This window comes from Aethalodelphis obliquidens, unplaced genomic scaffold, assembly GCF_003676395.1.
Source record: "Aethalodelphis obliquidens isolate GAN/ISIS:26980383/991018 unplaced genomic scaffold, ASM367639v1 scaffold14, whole genome shotgun sequence".
NCBI lineage: Eukaryota > Metazoa > Chordata > Mammalia > Artiodactyla > Delphinidae > Aethalodelphis > Aethalodelphis obliquidens.
The window spans coordinates 4767255-4774544 of NW_020837958.1; the positions used below are offsets into that span (position 1 = coordinate 4767255).

Here is a 7290-nt window from a genome sequence, read left to right on the forward strand (position 1 = left end):
CCTGGGTGGGGAGGTCCCTGGGTGGGGAGAGGGTCCTGGGTGGGGAGAGGGTCCTGGGTGGGGAGAGGGTCCTGAAGCCGGCTGTGTAAACCAAGAGCTTATAAATCTAATCCTGGTTTGCGAGCGCCCGGGGGCCCTGCTGGGAATTGTTACGTAACACCAGGAGGCAACCCCTAAAGCCTGCTTTGTCGATGTGGGCTTCTCCAGGTGATTGGAAAGACTAGATTATGACTGTGGGATCTGAAGCTCGTCACGTATCCTCTCTGAACCCAAGTTTCCTCAACCAGACATGGATGTAGAAGAGACCTCACGGGGCCAACGTCAAGTGCCCTGACGCTCAATACGTGTTCCTCTTAACACGTGGTCCTGAAAACAGGGAGGAAAAAGTTTTCTTCCACAGAAGGTAATGCAGGACTGACATTACCGTCTCCACGTACAGAAAGGGAGACTGAGGCCCAAGCACGGTTGGCCTTGAACACAAGCCTGTGGGGGTGGGTAAGTGTCTGAAGGTGCGTTCCAGTCACCTTCAAGTAGAGACCCCCCATGACTCATCCACTCTCTCACATTCAGACACTGCTGTCCCCAGAAAGGGGCACAAGGTTATTTCCGTGCCCTAGGGCATGCCTCCCCTGTGGTCATGACCTCACACACGAGGAGGTGGCCCCAGAGCCGTCCCCACGCCACACTGGTGCTCGGGTGCTGCTTCCTCAGTAGCCTCTGCGAGGCCAGCACCATTATCACTCCTGCTGTGCAGACGCGGAGACAGGCAACCCCCAGACAGGCAGCCTCTTACCCACATCTCCCAGCTGCCAGGCGCAGGGGCAGGAATGAACCTGAGGCCACACCCGCCTCAAGGGCAGAGCGCTGTCCCCGCCCACACGCTCCCTCTCAGTGGCCCCCACCTAGAGGCCAGCCCAAGGCACTTTGCTGCGTCTTCTCTGGGGGTGCCATGGCTACTCAGAAATGAAGCCAGACGCACTCTAGGAAGCCTGCAGCCCCCAGAACTGTGCCCCAAACCATCTGCACTGAGCCTCAGTGTGGAGGACCAAGTCCTCACCTCTTTCCTCCACCTTCGCTTTTGGAATGGCCATCACCAAGCCCATGCTCATCCTCCCCTACCTTGACTACTGTAACAGCCTCCTAATCGGCCTCCCTGCCTCCAGCCTCACACCCAAACTGCTGCTGCTGCTGATTTCTGGGACCTAAACCTGCTCTCCGTGTCAGCTTTCTCGTCATAAAACCCTCTGCGGTTCCCAGAGGCCCCACAGACAGAGTGAAAACGCCTCAGCATAGCAGTCATAACCTTTCACAGTCTGGCTGGGATAGAGCATCGGGGTTAGGTGGGAGGGCTCAGGAGCCAGAAGACCTGGGCAAGTTACTCCACCTCTCTGAGCTTTGGTTTCCCAAAGGGAAATAATAGTGTCAGTAGAATGGGGAAATAATAGTACCAATATCAGGGTACTGCTGGGAAGATGAAATAGAAAATGTGTTCTGAAGCACTTTGCACATAGTAAGTGCTCAATTCATTCATTCATTCCACAAATGTGAGGCCTTACTATGTGCTCTGCACTGTTCATGCAGCACTGAACAAAGCTGACAAAACTCCCCGCTCTCCGGGAACTCACAGCATAATTAAAGGAGGCAGCCAAAGACGACATATTGATAAATAAGTAAAACACAGGGCATGTTACATGTGCTATGCACTAAGGAGAAGAAAAAGCAGGCAAGCAGAGGAGGATAAGGGGGCAGGGGTTGCCATTTTAAATAAGAAAGTGCCCACAAGAAGGCGACATTTGAGCAAATCCTGATGGAGATGAGGGAGCCTGCCATGGAGATAACGGGTAAGAGTGTTCTAGCAGCAGGAACAACCACTGCAAAGGTCCTGAGGCAGGATCAGGACTGGTGTGTTAGTCATATTACTATTATCATCACTGTTATTCTCTTTCTAGCCTCATCTCCCTCCACCTCCTCCCTTACCCACACTCTCCAGCCAAATGAACCACCCAAGCCTCTCCAAGCCATTCCGTGTGCTCATGCCTTTGTACAAACTTCGTCCCACGCTGGAACGCCTCTCCCCTTTCTTTCCAACTCCTACTCATCCTTCAAAACCCAGCTAAAAGGCCTCCTCCTCAGGGATGCTTTCCTTGACTTAGAGTCGATGGCTGTCTCCCTTGCATCCTTCTGCTATAAACTGTGACTGCCTGGTTAACTGCCCACCTCCTCCCACTGGTCTGTGAGTTCTGGAGGGGCAAGGACTGGGTTCCACACTGCACCCCTAAGCCCAGCACAGTGCCTCGCTGTGTGCACTGGCCACCTGATGAATGAAGGAAGAATTGAAGGATGCCCCAGGCCTTCCCTCTTAAAGAGCCTTAGCCCCAGCGACACCGCCACGCGTGTGACTGCCCCTGTGAACACTGGCCTTTCCAACGCAGATACAAATCTGCAATAGGAAACAGGCTTTTTAAAAATAACAGCACATTTTTCTTTTTTCTTCATTGTTTTTTTTTTCTTTCTGCACGGCTTATTTTTCCGGCGCAGCCCCGGGGCCAGCTGCAGGGAAGTCCCTCCCAGGCCCCACTCTAAGAACATGGAGCTCTGGGGCCTCTAAGGACTCCCGGGCCAGAACAGGGGTGGAAAGGCACCAGATGCCCTGGCACCGACCACCAGGCACCTCTGAGCCAGGAACCCCTTTTCCCAAACCTCAATGTTAGGTGGATGTTACCTCCTGGAAACTTTATAATGCCATGTGACATTTCCAAAGGGGCTTCTCCTTGGTGGGTCTGGGGTTCCCTGCCCTCACTCCAAGAGGGCATCCCGAGGGAGATGGCATCAGACTGCCAGCGTTCCAATCCTGGCCACACTGCTGTGTAACCATGGCTCCCTTCCATCACCTCTTGGGGCCTCAGTTTCCCCATCTGTGAAATGGAAATAATAATACCTACCTTGTTTTCTGTGTAGGGTATGTGACATGCTTAGGACCACACCTGGCACACAAGAAGCCCTCAGTAGGGCTTCCCTGGTGGCGCAGTGGTTGGGGGTCCGCCTGCCGATGCGGGGGGCGCGGGTTCGTGCCCCGGTCTGGGGGGATCCCGTATGCCGCGGGGCGGCTGGGCCCGTGGGCCGTGGCTGCCGGGCTTGCGCGTCTGGAGCCTGTGCTCCGCCCGCGGCAGTGAGAGGCCCGCGTACCGCGAAAAAAAAAAAAAAAAAAGAAGCCCTCAGTAAATATTAGCCGCCTTCATCATCATTCTCTTCATCTTCATCAGCCCTGGATCTCCTACTGTGTGGTCCCTTCACTGAATCATATACTCCACAGATCAGAGACCTCAAGGATCTGTTAAATCTCACCCTCTTGGCCTTTCTGGAATTTTCCCTCGTACACTCTAGAAACATGGTCCTTCTAGGGCATGGACACCTGTAAGTATGGGGAGCTTAGGATCTGAACTCTAGGGGCCAGTTTTCCTCCCATGCCTGACACCTCCTTGCAGCTGGACCCACCTGCCCATACTCCAAGAAAGCAGCATTTATTAATCCTGTCCTTAGCCCCCAGCACATTGTGAGCCCCCAGCCAATGCTCGGGGATTTATCAGAAGGCATTCCGTGAGCAGCTGTCATGCACAGACACTGGACGTGCAGCGACACACACACACCAACCCAGGCCCTGCCCTCGCAGAGCTTACGGTCTGATGAAAGAGTGAGACTGCAAGCAATCATTACAACAATAAATGTAAAACTGCTACTAAGACGAGTGCTATAAATGCGAGGTACATGGGGCCATGAAAGGCCGTAATAGGGAGTTCAACCTAATCTGGGAGGGCTTCCCTGAAGAGGTGATGCTAAAGCTAAAAGATGAAGAGGAGGCCTACGAGAGGAGTGGAATGCATGGTCAGGGCACAGGGGGCAACATGAGGATAGCACCATGTTAGGCTAAACATGGTAAATAGGGGGAGGCAAGATGGTGTCCCCATAGCATCTAGAGGGCAACTTAAGGATTTCTGTCTTTCTCCTAAATACAGTGGGAGTCCCTGAAGGTTTTTCAGGCAGAGGTTGATAGACTCAGATTTATTTGTCAGAAAAGCTCACCCTGGCTGCTGAGGATGAGCTTTTCCTGTGTGTGTATACTTGTCTCTGCCTGGAATGCTCCCCTACTCTCTGTATCAGTCAGGACAGGCTAGGTGCTGCTGCAGTAACAAACAACCCCCAAATCTAAGTGGTTTGAAACAACAAAGGTTTAATTATCACTCATGCTGCATGTCCATCATGGGGTACTAAGGGACTCCACTCAGGGAGCAACACAGGGACCCAGGCTAGCAGAAGCAGCCATCACCCCACCTCCTGCCAGTTTCCACACCACAGGAAAAGAGCACTCATGAGGGTCTCACACCAGCAACTAGATGCTTTGGCCCAGAAGTGGCATGTGTCACCATAGTTCACAACTCACTGGCCAGTCACACAGCCCCACCCAACACAAGGGGACCTAGATCCAATCCTACATGTGCTTGGATGAACTGGAAATATTTAGGGGGTAGTATTAAGGACCACCAGACACTCTCCCACTCCATCTTGCCCTTCCCCAGCCTTAATTCATTCATTAGATCACAACTGTTTCAGTATTCCAGAAGGAGGGACCAGCATGTGCAGGCGAGAATACGGAGTGCAGAGAGATCTAGAGTAGGTGGGAGATGAGGCCAAGGAAAGGGTAGGGGCCAGATTACTCAGAGGCTTCTAGGTTATGGTAACAATTTGGTTCTTTATCCCAAAAGCACTGGGAAGACTTCTCAGTGCTTTACACAAAAATGGGGAGCTTGCTGTGATCTTCTTTGGAACAGATCACTCTTACTGCCATCCTGAGACTGGCGTGGAGGGGAGGTCACAGGTGGACCGTTGGGAGGCTAGTGCTGTTGTCCTGGGGATAGACAGTGGTGGCTTGACCAAGACACTGGGGAAGAGAAGACGGAGAGGAGTGTACGGATTCAATTTATAGGTTAAAGTTCCCTAGATCTGGAGACATAGTGGATTGTGGTGAGGGAACGGAGACACAAAGGTTTCTGCCTTAAGGACTAGCAGAATGGTGGTAGCCGTGGCCAAGACGAGAGCCCTGTAGGAGGTTTAAGGAGGAAGATGATGGGACAGCCTTGGAATCCGTGTGTTGGTCATAACTGTGAGACGGTCAAGAGAACAGACCGAGGAGGCAGCTGAATAAACAGGAATGACTCCTGACTCCTCGTTCGGTGGTCTTTACTTCCTTCATACTTGCCAATAACTTAGAACCGGGGAAACCTCGCCTCCCCTCCCCCACCCAATTTAAGTCCAGGTGAGGAAAGATTCAGATGATTGTAGTCTTAACTTGACACCAAGGAGAACAAATGTATGAAACACATCAATCCAAAGGGTCCGGAGGACAGAACTGTAACTCAGGTCAGAGTAGTATATAAGTGATGGTTGTGATGGCTGATCAGGGCTCCTGGGACCAGTGAGGGGAGCCCCTCCTCTTTGAATATGTCACTAGGGAAGGGAGAGTAGACCCTGCCCCAGCTGCTCCTTGGAGGCCCCGTCAGTTTGGGACTGAATGGACCGAGGTGGGGCTTGTTGGGCAATCCTGATATTCCCAAGAGAGTGCTCTGCAACAATCCCAGGCAGAGAGAACAACACTTCTTACATCATGTGTGGCCCCCGGGCTAGGCATTTTCTCTGTGCTATCTCATATAATCTCACAGCTGACTGGCCAGGCAGGCTATGTTAGCCCCACTTTAGGGATGGAGAAGCAAGGCCCAGAGAGGTCAAAAGTAACCGTGCCAAGTCCAAAGTCGCATATTAGTATGAAGGGGAGGAAGGACTCCAATGGAGAAGCCCCTTTTCATTAAACTAAAGCAACAGCCCTGGGCTCTATTCCCAGACACGTGCCCACACAGAAATCTGCTTGCCCACCTCTCGGAGCGCTGGTGGGTGAAAATCATGCCCCGCTCCCCCTGGAAGGAAACACAGCCTGTTACTTTTGCCCCATGGACCTCACAACCCTAACCCCTTCCTTCCTCTCAAGGGGAAATGTGGGCAAAGCCAGCTTGGGTGCCAGAGGCATCATGCTCCATGGAAAATTCTTTTGCTCCAGCACAGATAAAACCCCCATTTTATAGGGTTTCCAGGCATGGAGAGCAATCTCTCATTATTGCCTCCTGTCCCCACGGACAAAGAACTGGGTGTGTTTCCTTCAACCACTCTAAATTATATACCACAGCCTTTCTCCACATGAAGCAAACGTCTAAGAAGAGAGGTTTAACATTCTTCTCCCCGAAGTCCCAGCCCACCCCTGGGATCTTAAGCCCCTATCGCCCAACCCCATACAAGACACAAGCAACTTTTCCGCCAGCACTGCTCAGCGCTCGAGACATTTGTGTTCTCCTTGCAGTCACTTGCCTAGGGCGTGCTGGCCTTGACCGGAGAAAGGTCATCGGCCGCTAAGTGCCTGCAGAGCAGAGCACCTTGGGGATTGCGAGTGGGGGATGGAGGCTACACTCCGGACATTTCCCTAAGAGTCTACACCGCAACTAAGATGGAAAATGTATTAAAGAAGCAGCCCCCGGCGCGGCCACGTTTAGCGGGAAATCGTGCGGCGCGTGGGAAGAGGTCCCACTGCACCCCGGCAGGACCCGTGCCCCCCAAATCGGCCCCCGGGCGCCGAGCCCAAAGTGCCCCCGAGAACTAGGCCAGCAGCGGCGGCGAGCCCTCCAGCCTTCGGCGCCCCGCCCCGCCCGTGTCACCGCGTTCTCATTCCGAAAGCTCGGCCCGGGAGGCCGCTCCCATTGGTCGGCGGCCACGTCCGTCAGCGGGCGGCACGTCGGCGCAGAGAAAAGGCTACATTGTAACAAGGCGAGCGAGCTAGGAGCTAGCGGGGAGGAAGGAGGCGGAGGGGCGGCCCCCGAATCCCACGGCGGCGGCGGCGGCGGCGGCGGCAGCGGCGGCGGCGGCGGCAGCGGCAGCACCTACCTGCCGAGGGTTAACCCACCTCGGGGCCGGGGCGAAGCGCCCCCCCGGTCCGCGCCCGCGCCGCCCGGGCCCCCCGCACTGCTCGCGATGACTCCCCCGGCCGCCCGCCACCCCCGAGGCCGCTCGCAGCCCCTGCACCGGCGGCCCCCGCGCGCGTTGGCAAACTGCCGAGCGCTTTCCGAAGCCATTTTCAATGGCCACATTGGCTACCGGGGCTGACTCACCTTCCCGGGAATGCTGCGGCAGCCGCGGGGCCCGGGCGGCGCGGGCGGCCCGGCGGGCGGCTCGGCGGAGGCGGCGCGGCCCGGG

The 7290-nt window shown here is 54.8% G+C and overlaps 1 protein-coding gene across 1 annotated transcript in view; it reads right to left on the reverse strand.

The window, feature by feature from the left end:
- Window positions 1-7284, reverse strand: part of LOC113624787 (zinc finger protein 862) — an 82432-nt gene extending 75148 nt beyond the window's left edge. Inside the window, exon 1 of the mRNA XM_027114921.1 lies at window positions 7206-7284. The gene's annotated coding sequence lies outside the window, so the exon portion shown is untranslated. The remainder of the gene's footprint in view (window positions 1-7205) is intronic.
- Between the last annotated feature and the right edge of the window lie 6 nt (window positions 7285-7290).